Below are 15,583 nucleotides of genomic sequence, written 5' to 3'. Positions count from 1 at the left end.
TTCAATAACCAGAGAATATCAAGATCACAGAAGACCACCCTCGCTGGCTGCATCTCTTCCGCTGCCCTTACGAGCACCAACGCAGTGACCGCTGCAAGTTGAGCGCCGCAGCTATAACCATTAACCACCACCCTTTCTCTTCACCGCAGCAGCCTCTGAAATTAGGGCTGGAAAGAGAGTGAAAAATGTTAAAAGATTAAAAAGAAAGAAGAAAAAGTCCTGGCCATTGATTTAAAATATTAATATATCTGATGTTGTTAAATAAATTTCGCAGGGTGGGTGACCCAATGCCCTCTCCCACCGTAGTCTCTGTCTTGGTTGGTGGGACGAGTATAAAAGAAATGACTGGATTTTTTCCTCTAATTTATTATTTTGGTTTAATTTAATTTATTATTTTGGTTTAATTTAGTTTTCTAATTTTTTTAGATTAATTTGATTTTCTAAATTTTTGAAAAGAATTTAATTTGATATTTATCATTCATTCCGTGAAAATTATCATCCATAGAATCCACGTAATGATATGTCCTTCCTTAAGTGGATATAAAGACATAAATTTAATTGCATTAGACAAAATAATAAGGAGAATCAAATTAATTTTTTAAAAAATTAAAAGATTAAATTAAATTAAACAAAATTAGCTGATCAAATCGAACAAAAATAATAAATTATAGGAAAAAACTAATTTATCATAAAAGAAATAGATATTTTACACTCACATCCAATAGAATTATTCTATTCAGCCATAACAGGGTATCCATGAAAGAATATATTTAAATTTTTTAAAAATTAAAATAAATCACCTGATTTCTTCTTCTACAACACTTTTATGATGGTGATCTCCATCCTGAATTCATCAAGCAAGTAAATCTTTCCTTTAATTTTGATTGGTTCATCCTCAATTTTTTTATAACAAGTGTTGAGTTATTATATTAGGAATTTGTCAAATTATTTGGACCGAAACCTTCTTGCTTAATATGGTGCATGAACAACGTTGTTACTAATTTCTCTATATTAATGGTGTTTAAGGTCACTTACCATCCGTCCAGGGCTCCTAAAATTATTCAAGTTACTTGGTATCCCCCCCTCCCCCTTAATTGGTTGGTATAAGTGTAACTCTGACGGTGTTGCACTTGGTGTAACACCCCAAAAATCATTTTTCTACTATTTATGTATTGTTAGGGTCATTCGAATGAATTATTATAAGGTAATTGTTTGATTTTTTTTTTGTTTAGGATTGATGGTGCGATAAAGAAGACCTATCTTGTAGTGTCGAAAATATGAAATCGTCAAGAGAATGAGTATAAGAAATAGAGATGTGTGAAGTTGAAAAGGATAAATTCGATTTGATATGTTGAAAAAAGGTTGTTTGATAATTTTGAATATATTAATTCGAAAGAAAAGTAGTCGAGAAGGATAAATTGAACGTCCGGATCAATAGTTACTAAGTGATTAGTGATAATTCAAAATGAGAAAAAGTGCACGACAAATGACAAAATCTGAAGGCGTTCGAAGACACATGTCATGATTCACTTCAAAGAACAGTTATTTCTATTTTCTCTAAATAGGGGAGAATGTATTGTGTTTATTCAGTTACGAACATTTGCATATTTCCTATACATTAAACAATGTCGCTCTCAATGGCTCTATGGTCATTAGAAACATATATGTTCTTGCCCACTTTTGAATCTCATCTTTATTTACTTTTTATGACTCATTCTCCTTTCGATAATATCTTCTTCTATCTTTAACTTGTTCTTATGTCTATAACTCATTCTTTATTGCTTTCAAATGATTGTTTATGTTTTTTTATGATTATAATTATATTCATGTAATCGTAAATGTTATCGGTCCAAGTATTATTTTATGTTTGTCTTCATAAGTCGTTTACATTCATAAGAATCACATATATTTAATCCAAATGCTCATTTTGTACTCTAAAAAAATGGTTCTTGTGATAAGTTTCTAAAAGATATTCGTTTTTGTTAAATTTAAAATATTAAGATTGCTAGTTTGAAAACAAATTAAAATATTAAGATTGCTAGTTTGAAAACAAAGAACCCTAAAAGTATTTTGGTTTAGTACACTTAGTCCTAAAATAAATTCTTATTTGTTAATATAAAAAATAGTCAAACCTAATACCAAAATTCTCAATCAACAAATTAGCATGCCCGATGGGAGTATTGTGCCAAAAAAATGTAGAAATGAACTAGTTTTAACAAAAGTGTATGATTTTTGAGAAGTGGATGTGTGAAACTGTTTGGTTCTAATGCACATTCGTCTCAAAGCGAAGCAATTACACAACCTTTGGTTTCATAGGCAACGGTTACTCAACCACTCACCACTCAACATGCGGTTATGCAATCAGTGATTTCTGAAGTCGTTGCGACTCAACCGCATTATAGTCAAATAACTGATAATGCAAGGGTAAATGCTGGTGTGTTTTCTTCACCACAAACACAAACCTTATCGAGAACTTTAGGCTTGCTGGGATGGGTTCCATCCCAAATTAATATGGAAATGCCTTTGGGCATATTCCTTCTAGTACATTAACTTCAAAATGAGGAGGATAAACTTGCATAGTTTCAAGTTGTTCGGTAATGGTCTTTTTGACCGGGACAACATGTTGGTCAACCACTTGATCTTTGTCTTTAAATATTTCTCCTGGAATCTTTAGCCTCTTTAACCTTATCAGGTGAAGACTCACTTTGACTTTGGATGGACTTTTCTTTCGAGACAGTTTTGGTGGTTGAAAATGGAATGACTTTGGAGGAATTTGGCCTTGGTCAAATATTGAAATGTATATGGTCATAAATTAGTATGTTAGCATAATGATATGATCTCATCAATTAGAGACCTCAAGAATTTTTCTCTTGTTTTACCTGGTTTGATTTGGTCAATCTTTTCTAAGGTTGAACTTTATTCATGAGTATGATTGTTTGTCTCATCATCCTAGAAATATAATGTTAAGTATTTGAATGTTTTTGTGCAAAACAAATAAGTAAAGAATTTGATACATATAGAAATTTAGGAGTTTGAATCAGCTTTATCAGAGTTGGAAGACATGTCTTCAACATCTAAATCCTGCAAGTTTGATAACCAATGTTTATATTATGAGACATGACTTGATGCATCCAATGGTTCAAATGTTACAAAACCCTTAACCAAAGCGCTTCTAGATCTAGTATGATACACTCTAAATGGAACAACCGGATCATGTTTTGAATTCTCAAGTTCAAAATGTAAGAAACTTTAAAAGAACCAAGAAGAAAATATATTTTCGGCCATATTACCTCAAGTTTCTTTTTTAGTTTCGAAGTGCTCTAGGCAAGAAGTCTATCCAAAGCATTGTTGTCGCAACCATGGTCACGATGGAATGACAAAATTTCAAAACAATGCATTTAAAAAAACACAGGGTCGCCACCAATATTTTTTTTATTAGGAAAACATTGGAAAACCCATTTAAAAGAAAAGTAGTCTTCAAAAACTAGATTGGGTTTGGTGGTCGATTACACATGTAGGGAAGGTGTTAGCACCCTAAGACGGTTACCTATAATTAACTAAAGTATTTATTAATAACTTTTGAAATATTTATCTTACCCTAAAACACAGTTAAGAGCTATAATTGGAAATGATAATTAATTTATTCCAATATTTACATTTGGTAAAATTTTGTTTTATTTTATTGGGCTCGACAAGGGTGGTAAGTTAAATCATTTCCCAATAAAATAAAACAAAATTTTACCTTCTACGTCGTTATCATTTTTTGTAATTCCTCACACTTTTATGTCGTTATATCGTTCATCCTCAATTGATTAATGTATTCTATCCCTTATCCCTTAGGTGATAGATCCTAAATCACTTGCCTTGATTCCTAATCCCTTGGCAAACCAATACAAGCAATCAGCGTTATCATTTGGGAATTAGTGAGGCTTAACCAAGATTATTCTATCCCTAGAGATAACCACAATTAAGTATCCGATTCAATTCGGGTTTCAATGAGACTCGCCAAAGTGCATGTCAATTCCTGGAACCATCGATGAGGTGCACAGACTCACAAAACATTAAGTATAGAAGTCAAATAATGAAATCAAACAATATATCAATGTGAGAAAATTACATCAAATAGGGTTCAATCCTTTCTTCTCCTATCTAAGAAAACAACTAGTCCCTTCTTTGTTTCTAAGTAAAAACTCAAAATCATATTAAAAACTTATAAAATCGTAATTTCTATCTAAAATATATTAAAAACTAAAAACATAACGAATTTGATTCAAAACAAGGCCTAATGTATACTAAGTGAATATTGATCAACTCAAAATTGGTTCTGCAAGTTATCTCCAGTTCCTCCTAGTGATCTCCTCCGTGAACTCAGGATAATCTCCCGCTACTAGTTGGACTCTTCTTTCCTTGAGGAATGACCAATCTTTGATCAACTCAAAATGATGTTGTTGCTTCTCACTGTGAAATTTGTGTCCAATAAAAACAAAATCTGTAGGTAGAGATGTGCTAGATCCTTCTCCTGCAGTGGCTTAGTTGCAAGCTTCTTTGGAGCCATCTGCAACAAAACTTACATCCAAACTAAAATTAGCACAAAAATCATTTTTCACTAAACTCAAATTCACTTCACTTTCAGTTTTCCCAATCATAGCAACCAATAAGTCAATTTTTGTGTGTTTTTCATTAATTATTCAGCTCAAAACATAACACATAAATCAACAACTCAATGTACATTCCAAAAATAAAAATTCAACATTCAGAGAGCAATTCATGTGCAATGTACCCAGCCTAGTACAACAATTCAGACCAAACAAGCTACCCTAATTCAGTCCAAACATATTATGCTTTCAAAGAACAGCTCATGTGCTTGCATCCAAGGAAATTTGACAATTCAAGATTAGCTCACACTCTTGTCATTCAAGTTAAAAACCTTAGTTGGCCTAACACCTAGAATAATGCCTGAACATGTTTAGAGATTAGCATTCGTTCATAATTGAAAATAAAACATGAATTGACCATTGTGACATTTTAACGAACAGTTGGTGTGCACATCTAAAAGTATGTATAAATGAAGGATAGTGTGCAAGCATGATATGCAAACATTTAGAGATCAAACATTAGGACTAGGAACTACACAAAACAACCACAAATTTAAGCATTTTATCAATTCATGCATAAACAACACCTATCTTGAAACTCATTGGAAAACAACAAAAAACACAAACAACACAAAGAACATTGCAAGAAAAAATGATGGAAATGTGAAACTTACTTGAATGAGATAGAGTGGTGTGTGAGAGAAGATGAATTTCCTGAATGGATGATGGCTTGGGTGAGTTTTAGGAGAAGGAGGGTAAAGGTTTCAAATTTTTTTTAGAGAAGAAGAGTGAATTTGAAGTGGGGTGAAATCTGATTTCACCCCTCTATATTATTTTTAAACATCGACGTCCACTTGCCTAGGCGAGTTTAAAGCAATTTTTTTTAGTAGATTTAGTTGACCACTTCTTCTCGAATCTCACCCTAAATGCTTCCATTCATGTTAAAATTCAATTACAATTGTTTCAATAACACACAACTCAAAACTCAAGATTACAAATCTACAATCTTTTATAAAAAGCCTTAAGTTTCATCAAAACCAATTATACACATCAACATACAAAATTAAAAACATATTAAAGAAATAGACAACATGTACAAACACTAAAATATTTAAAACACAGTTTCACACTAAATATAGACATATTTAAAACTATACTCAACCCACAAATTGAAACTTATACATTCAAAAACATAATTTTCCAATAAAGACTTAAAAATAAAGTTCAGAAATATAATTCAAAAACATAAGACATAAAATTCAAGTAACACAAATTAAAACAAAGTGTAGAAATACTGGGTTGCCTCCCAAGAGTGCTTTTTTAACGTCTTTTAAGTTGGACGCCATGATGTAGCTCCATGTGGAGCTTGTAGGCCTTGAATCTTCTTCATCAATGGAGTCTTTTGCTTCTTGAAAATCAATGGCAGTGGAATGGAGAAGGAAGAAAGATGATTGGAGACGCCACTTCAAGGAGAAGATGAGTCAAGAAGAAGCTCACCATCATAGGAAGCCATGGATAAGAGCTTGAAGGAAGGAGAAGATGAATTGAGGGAGAGGGAGAGAAGGAGCACGAAATTTTGTGCCTCAAATGAGGTCTGAACCTTGAAGTGTAATTCTCAAATGATCAAAGTTCAAAAAATGCACACACATTGCCTCTATTTATAGCCAAAGTAAATTGGAGGGAAATTTGAATTTCTATTCAAATTTCACTTGAATTTGAAATTGAATTTGTGGAGCCAAATTTTCACTAATTATGATTAGTGAATTTTAGCTATGGTTCAACCCACTAATCCAAGATCAAGTCCAAGATTCTCCAGTAAGGGTGCTTAGGTGTCATGAGGCATATAAAGCATGAAGGACATGCACAAAATGTGACTATATGATGTGACAATGGGGTGTAGCAAGCAAATGCTCACCTCCCCCTCTAAAATTTAATTGGATTAAGCTTCTCCCAATTCAATTAAATTTATTTTTCAACACACGCATCAAATATTCACTTAATGCATGTGAAATTACAAAACTACCCCTAGTACAAAAACTAGTGTAGGTGCCCTAAAATAAAAGGGCTGAAAAATCCTACATTTCTAGGATACCCTACCTACATTATGAAGCCCTAAATACAAGGCCCAAAAATAATGAAATCCTAATCTAGTATGTGCAAAGATAAGTGGGATCATACTTAGCCCATGGGCCCAAAATCTGCCCTTAGGCTCATGAGAACCCTAGGGCCTTCTCTTGCATCTCTGGCCCAATCTTCTTGGAGTCTTCTATCCAATGCCCTTGGGGGTAGGATTGCATCACCCTTGTTGTGGCTCAAGCCTCCTGCAATTGGATAACAGTGGTGAGCCTTTCAACATCACCACCTAAGTAGTGTTTGATTTTGCTGCCATTCATAGTCCATGTCCTCTTTGTGGCTGGATCCTCCAATATCACAACTCTATGTGGCATGACTTTAGTGATGATGAATGGTCCAGACCACTTAGATTTCAGCTTACCTAGAAACAATCTCAAAGATGTAAATAACAAAACTTTTTTACCAGGTTGAAATTCCATTTTTAAAAGCTTTTTATTATAAAGCTTGAAATTCTTATAAGCTTGAAACCTCAATTCCTCTAATTTAGGAAGTTGGAGCTTCCTGTGTTCACCAGCTGCATTTAGATCAAAATTCAAAAACTTCAATGCTTAATAAGCTTTGTGTTTCAACTCAACAGGTAAGTGACAAGATTTGCCATAGACCAATTAGAAGGGAGTTCCTCTTATAAGAGCTTTGTATGTTGTTCTATATGCCCACAGAGCTTCATCTAATTTTTGAGACCAATCCTTCCTTAAATGAGCAACTGTTTTCTTCAGGATCTTCTTGACTTCATTGTTAGAAATTCCAGCTTGCCCATTGGTCTGGGGATGGTAAGGTGAGGCTACCTTGTGTCTAACACTATAGTGTTGGAGAACTTGAGTTAGACGTTACAAAAATGAGATCCTCCATCACTTATTAGTACCCTTGGTGTGCCAAACCTTGAAAAGATGTTTTTCTTTAGGAAGCGAATAACGGTCTTTGCATTTGCATGTTGAACAAGTATTGCTTCCACCCATTTGGTTACATAGTCCACAACCAATAGAATGTGTTCATTTGAGTAAGATGATGGGAATGGACCAATGAAATCTATCCCCCAGTAGTCAAAAGCTTCAACCTCTAGAATGTTTTGTAGTGGCATTACAGAGACCAAAAGGCATCTTCCTATAAGCAAAAACATTGAAGGGATAGGTAAAAGCTATCTTTTCTTGATCTTAAGGATTAACAATGATTTTATTATATCCTGAGTACCCATAAGGAAAACAATAGAATTGTTGGCCTACTAGTCTCTTTAGCATCTGGTCTATGAATGACAATGGAAAATGATCTATTTTGGTGGCTTTATTGAGCTTCCTGTAACCAATACACATTCGCCAGCCCGTAACAGTACAAGTTGTAATTTGTGACATCTTGGAAATTTCTACCCGGAATTTTTGTAAACGGTGCATTTTGTATGATCATATATATATATATATATATATATATATATAAAAGTATTATTCATTGTATATGCATATATATTCCTGGTAGAAGTAGGAATAGTGGGGGCAAGATAGGTGGGTTAGGCTGATTAAGGAAGAGAAATCCATAACTGGAAGGTTATAGGTTAATTCTCAATTAATTAGTCTAAAAATCATCGTTTTGCGTGCGACTTAAAATTTAACAAAACCAACCTCTGAACCACGCTCGGGGCTTTATTCTGAGCGTTTTGATATATATATATATATATATATATATATATATATATATATATATATATATATATATATATTGCCTACTTTCGAAAACTGGCCCAGACGGGCGCAGAGAAATACGAGGGACTAGAATTAGAGGAACGACATGCAAATCGAGGCAGGATTTTGGCATTTCAAAAGGTCAAATTTTTATCTTCATGTGGCTGAGCATGAGTCACATCAAGATAAAAGTGGGCCTTTTGCTCCACTCAAATGGAGACATGTGGCATAACTTAAAATAAAATAAAAGAAAAGAGAAAAGCTTTTCTTTTTAACCAAAAAACTGTTTTCTCTCTCCTCACTCAGCCAAAGAAAATTTCAGAAAGCTCTTTTCTCTCTCTCACGTTGCCATTCTCTTCTTCTTCCTCCACCATTGAAGCTCCAACAAAGCTCCAACCTTTGGTCATCATTTCTGCTCCAAATCGCGAAAGGAAGGCATTTTCGGAGTCGTGAAGCGCATCTCTACGTGTGGGACCTCGAAATTTCAGGTTTGGGTAGACTTCTTTCTCACTTGATTTTCGTGGGTATTGGGTTTTGGGAGATATGATGGGTAGTTTTGCTAGGTTTTTGCTTCATGATAGTTAATTGTGAAGAAATTTGTTGAAAGCATGTTGAACTTGCCATGTTTGGATGAGTTAAGCTTACCCATTCAGTTTTAGGGTTTTCATGATGATGCTTGTGATGTTTATGTGCTGAAATTGCTTATGGAAAACTGTTAGAGATGAAGGGTAGAGTTAACCTAGGGTTAGAAAGTGAGAATGTGGTGTTATGAGTGGAAAAAGAGTGAGGCTTTGAGAGTTGGAAGGCTAAATCTAGATTCAGTGGTAAATAGAGGTTAAAATGAGTTAATCCTAGTTTGAAATGTCATTTAGGACTTATGAGAAAGCTTGGGCTGTGCAAGAGAGAAAAACAAATGACCAAAGTGAAGGCAAGAGCCATTTCTAGGGTAAAATTGGGTGTTGAGGAGTCAAATTTTGATTCGGTGAAATTTTAGGTGTAAATCCAGTTTGAACAAGTTTAAATTGATGTTATAGACTTGTGTGAGGTGAGAGTTTGCTTTAAATTTACCCCATTCTCAATTTCACTTTTCAAACCTTGAAAATCCATTAAATTGAGGGGTTTTGGATACCTAGATTTTGTGTTGCTGTGGTTTGAAGCTTGTCCTTGGTTTAGACATGATTGATACATGATTTAGGACTTGTAGGATGCAATTTGGGCAAAATTGGATGAAGGCAAGAGTGGTTTTCGAAATCTGCACTTTGTGCAGAATTTTGCTGTGAAAATGTGCAGCAGAATTTTGCATAAGTGCAGAAAAATGCTATGTATTTGCTGGTTGTGGAAAGAGTAGTACAGAATGAGTTCTGGATGTTTGCTAGTAGATCCTAACGGTCAAAATGTAGACTTATGTACTAGAGACTTCCAGTAAAATTTTCGAGTCGATCCAACGGTTAACGAATTGGAACGAAGGAAATGTTACTGGGGTCTTTAAGTGAGAAAAAGCTGTGATTTTCGTTTGAGTTTTGGGTAGAGTTTTCTGCCTTTGCCCTGTTTTTCTTGGTTTGTTAGTTTGTGATGATTTGGATGTTGAATTACCTGGATGTTGGGGAAGCTTGGGAGGATTGATGGGGACCTGGTGTTGAGAGAAACGAGGATATGGGCTACGTGGGAGTACGTGAGCTCAGTTGGAGGTGGGCAATAGGGGATGGTGGGTTTATACGTGATTTGTGGATGTGGAAAACTTGTTGTGCACCATCGCCCGACCGCCACCTAGTACCACATGTGATGGGTACCCCATAATCCTACAAGCTTGAGATGAGGAAGTGTAGAAGGGTGAAACTTCCTGCTTTTATTCGTTGACCACAGAGTGGTACCTGGAGATATGTCGCGGGGGTCAGGAGACCTTGGGGACGTCAGGTGGGGTGCTATTGCCCACAACCAAGCTTGACCAATCCCGACCCAACCCGGGCATAGTCAGTCAGTGAGAACCTGTGATGTACCTAAGCAGGTGAGCTCCTGGCAGTCAACAGATAAAAGGAACAAAGACCACAAAACAAGGAGGCTTGTGTGGTGGCTGGCCAGCTGTGAATTTTGATTGATATATGGGATATGGCCTCTGGTAATCGATTACCAAGGGTGGGTAATCGATTACAAGGCTTAAAAATGAAGACAGGAGGCTAAGATGGTCTCTGGTAATCGATTACCAAGGGGTGTAATCGATTACCAGGCTTGAAAACGAGGTCAGGAAGCTAGGAGAGCTTCTGGTAATCAATTACCAAGGGGTGTAATCGATTACCAGGCTTAAAAAGGGAACTGGAAGATTGTGGAGGCCTCTGGTAATCGATTACCAGTCTGTGTAATCGATTACACAGAGGAATGGGTCACTGGTAATCGATTACCAGGTATGTGTAATCGATTACACAGTGTCTTTTTCAGGTTTTCATGTCCTGAAGCTGTGTAATTCGAGTTTGGCCTCTGGTAATCGATTACCAAGGTTGTGTAATCGATTACCAGAGATGAAAAGCCTAAAGATACCCCTTTTACTTGCATGTAGTGGTTATGAGGCGCATTGTGTTGTGGCATAGTTAGATTCTTGTGAAAGAGTCTACCCCTTTCTTTTCTTTCTTGTAGATCGTGATGGCGGTACAGCTAATCCATGATCGAGTGGAGATGGAGTGCCTAGAGGGAGCTTGGGAGACCCTCGAAGGCAACGTGAGGTGCCGATTTCGGGGCACGATTCGATTTACGACTACTTCATTGGTGCATCCAGATGAACCCGTGCGCACGCTTCAGCGTACTGTGGAGTGGATACTACCCACGCCTACACCATACCGTCTAGTGGAGCCAGTCCAAGTGATCGAGCTGACGTCATCCGAGGAAGACCCTGAGGAGGATCCCAAGGAGCTACCTCCTGAGCCTGCTGTGGATGCTCTTGACTTTCTAGAGGGTGATGAGGACCCACTCCCTGAGGTGGATTCTCCCGAGGACGTCATGTCGGCATCTGAGGCAGACTCTACGGAGGATAGTGGTCCTGGAGAGATGGCGATCAGTGGAGGCTCTTCATCATAGTAGACAACTCATTGGATTAGTTTTGTATACTTTTGAGGGTGGGTGTATCTAGGACTGACTGTTAGGTTTACTCTTTTGTTTTTGTATGGGTAGACCTATTGTATAGGAATTTGATGATTGTATACATGTGGCTGAAGCCACCACTGTGGACGCCTTTGCTCTGGATGACACTATGTATTTGGTAAAACTCCCATATTTTGGACAGCTTTTAAATGATGAATGCACTCATGTTTAATCTTGTTAATTGGAAAGAAAGCAGTAGCAAACTTTATTTGCAAAAGAGTTTACCGACCGTATTTTATTTTACTATTTTCACGTGACGACCTAAAGTAATGGCTGGTATACTCTGCCTTTTTAAACAGCAAAATAGTTTAGAGAGTACGAGCGGTAAGAAAGAAATGACTCCGAATAGAGTTGTGAACTGGCCATTCAGGACTCTATAGTGAGGATTTTCCTTCTGAACCTAATTATTGTGAAAAGAGAAAGAAATGAAAAAGAAAAAGAAGAAAAAAAAATTTACCATGGTTTTTGTTATTTAAATCATTATAATTAAACCAGTCATTATTTTGGGGACGCCACAATTGGTGGTATCAGAGCAAAAGTTGGATTCTAGTGAACCTGTTTATGGTCTTGCTGTGTGAATGCTGTGTATCTCTGAAACTTGGAAGTAGGTTTCGGGGAGTGATGTTAAGTCACACATTGTGTGTATTTCTGCCTTCTTGTCTTGAGCATGAATGTGTGATTGATTCAATAGGATTGTTGTGTGTATATGTATGTATAGAGAGAAGGATATTGTTATAACTGTCATAGCCTGTGTGGTACACTCTCTCATTAGGATTTCTTGGGTACTAATAGCTTCCCTACAGGTTAGGTATGGCAGGACGTGGTAGGGATCAGAACCGTGATGTCCTCGACCGCATCACCGCTGTGTTGGAAACTCTAGTGCAGGAACGTGATGTGGAGCCGGTGGAGTATCGGGGACTCATGGCTTTCCGTAAGAACCACCCGCCAAAGTTCAGTGGAGACTATGATCCGGAAGGTGCTAGGTTGTGGTTAGTTGAGATGGAAAAGATTTTCGAGGCGATGGGTTGCCTTGAGGAGCATAAGGTCCTTTATGCGACGTTTATGCTCCAAGGAGAGGCCGAGAATTGGTGGAAATTCGTGAAGCCTTCATTTGTTGCACTTGGAGGCGTGATTCCTTGGAATGCCTTCAAGGACAAATTCCTGGAGAATTACTTCCCGCGAGATCTCAGGAAGCGGAAGGCGAGGGAGTTTCTGGATTTGAAGCAAGGAAACATGTCCGTTGGGGAGCACACGACTAAGTTTAATGAGCTTCTGCAGTATTGGCCTCAATACCAAGATGCTCCGAATGAGGAAGATTTATGTTCTCAGTTTGAGAATGGGCTTCGGTTGGAGATCCAACAGGCGGTTAGTTATATGTAGATCACGAATTTTAATCAGCTGGTGACAAAGTGCAGGATTTTTGAAGATAAGATGAAGGAGAGGCAAGCTAGAGGCGTGGGAGGACCACAGAGAAACCATCCTTTTAGAGGAAATAGTAATAAGAGGATGAAGCCGTATGCTAGCAACAAGGGGAAACAACCTATGGCTACCTCCAATATGAGCCAGTCAAGGGGGACTGGGGTACAGTGTTTTCAGTGTGGGGGACCGCATCTTAAGAGGAATTGCCCACAACTCCCGCAGACACAGGAGAACCGTTGTTATGTTTGTGGCAAGGTGGGCCACTATGCTCGAGAATGTAGGGTGACAGGGAGACCGACGATAACCGCCAATTCCAACACCATCAATCGTGGACCCGCTAATTCCACAAGGAGCGGTAATGTTAGCAACAACAACAACATTAGTGGTGGAAGACCAAAAGTACCCTCCCGGGTATTTGCTATGAGTGGGTCAGAAGCGGCTGCCTCTGACGATTTGATACGGGGTAAGTGTTTGATTGCTGATAAACTACTAGATGTACTTTATGATTCGGGTGCCACACATTCTTTCATATCTCATGCATGTGTGGAGAGGTTAGGGTTATGTGCGACGGAGTTACCATATGATATGGTGGTGTCTACTCCGACTAACGAGCCTATAACCACCTCTCGGGTGTGTTTGAAGTGTCCTATAATTGTTGAGGGTCGACCTTTTACGGCGGATTTGACTTGCCTACCTTTAGGTCATCTAGACGTGATCTTGGGGATGGATTGGTTGTCTGCTAACTATATCTTTCTAGACTGCAAGGAGAAGATGCTAGTATTTGGTGGAGGTGTAGTTCCAAATGAACCATTGAAAGAGGATGCGGCCAACAATGGAACGGGGAACGTTCGAACTTACATGGTGTTATTCTCTATGAATGTGGAGGGGGACACTGAAGTTAGTAGTATACCGGTGGTGTCGGAATTTCCAGAAGTTTTTCCTAACGACATTTGTGAATTACCACCTGAGAGAGAAGTGGAATTCATTATTGACTTGGTGCCTGGGGCGAATCCAGTGTCGATCGCGCCCTATAGGATGTCTCCGGTAGAACTAGCAGAGGTGAAGGCACAAGTGCAAGATCTTTTAAGCAAACAATTTGTTCACCCAAGTGCATCACCGTGGGGCGCACCGGTCTTGTTGGTTAAAAAGAAGGATGAAAGTATGAGAATGTGTGTAGACTACCGACAGTTAAACAAGGTCACTATTAAGAACAAATATCCTCTACCAAGGATAGATGATTTGATTGACCAATTGAGGGGAGCGACGGTATTTTCGAAGATCGATCTGCGATCGGGGTATCATCAAATTCGAGTTAAGAAGGAAGATATCCCAAAAACTGCGTTTCAGACTCGGTATGGGCACTACGAGTATTTAGTCATGCCATTTGGAGTGACTAATGCTCCGGCTATTTTCATGGACTATATGAACCGTATATTCCATGATTACTTGGATCAGTTCGTGGTTGTGTTCATTGATGATATCCTAGTGTATTCAAGGAATAAGGAGGAGCATGAGAAGCACTTGAGGATTGTGTTGCATATTCTGAGGGATAGGAAGTTGTTCGCCAAACTGTCGAAATGTGACTTTTGGTTGGAGAAAGTGCAGTTCTTGGGGCACGTGATTTCTAAGGACGGGGTTGCGGTGGATCTGAACAAGGTGGAGTCGGTTACGGAGTGGCAACAACCGACAACTCCAACGGAGGTTCGAAGCTTCTTGGGGTTGGCTGGCTATTATAGAAAATTCATTGAGGGATTTTCTAAATTGGCATTGCCCCTAACTAAGTTGACTCGTAAGAATGAGAAGTTTGTTTGGAATGAGAAGTGTGATCAAAGTTTCCAAGAGTTGAAGAGGCGGTTGACAACAACTCCAGTGTTAATTTTGCCCGACCCTAAGAGACCATTTGAAGTGTATTGCGATGCTAGCGGGCAAGGTTTGGGGTGTGTGTTGATGCAAGAGGGAAGAGTAGTGGCTTATGCTTCACGTCAATTACGTCCTCATGAAGTTAACTATCCGACCCATGACTTGGAACTAGCAGCAGTGGTCTTTGCTTTAAAGATTTGGAGGCATTACTTATACGGTACTCGTTTTGAAGTTTTCAGTGATCACAAGAGTCTCAAATACTTGTTCGATCAGAAGGAACTCAATATGAGGCAACGAAGATGGATGGAGTTCCTCAAGGACTATGATTTTGGTCTTTCCTACCATCCCGGAAAGGCTAATGTAGTAGCCGATGTGCTAAGTCGGAAGTCCTTACATGTTGTGACTATGATGAGTTTAGAGCAGAGATTGACAGAGGAGTTCCGAGATCTGAATCTAGCAATCGAGATGCGACCCAAGAGCTTATTTGTGGGAGCATTGTAGATCACCAATGAATTCGTAGATCACATACGCGAGGCTCAAGAGGATGACCCGTTTTTGCAAGGCAAGGTATTAGATGTAATGGGGGATAAGGATGACCCGTTTCATCATCCATAATTCTTCTCTTCTTTGTAAGCAAATCCTTCATAAATTTAGCATATGTTGGCATTTGCTCCAATGCCTTAGAAAAAGGAATGTTAATCGGCAGCCATTTGAAAATGTCTAAGAAACGCTTGCACTGCCTTGCCTTATCTTTCTTTGACGGAGCATGTAGATAAG

This window comes from Glycine soja, chromosome 1, assembly GCF_004193775.1.
Source record: "Glycine soja cultivar W05 chromosome 1, ASM419377v2, whole genome shotgun sequence".
NCBI classification, from domain to species: domain Eukaryota; kingdom Viridiplantae; phylum Streptophyta; class Magnoliopsida; order Fabales; family Fabaceae; genus Glycine; species Glycine soja.
Note: the sequence above shows the minus strand (reverse complement) of the source record.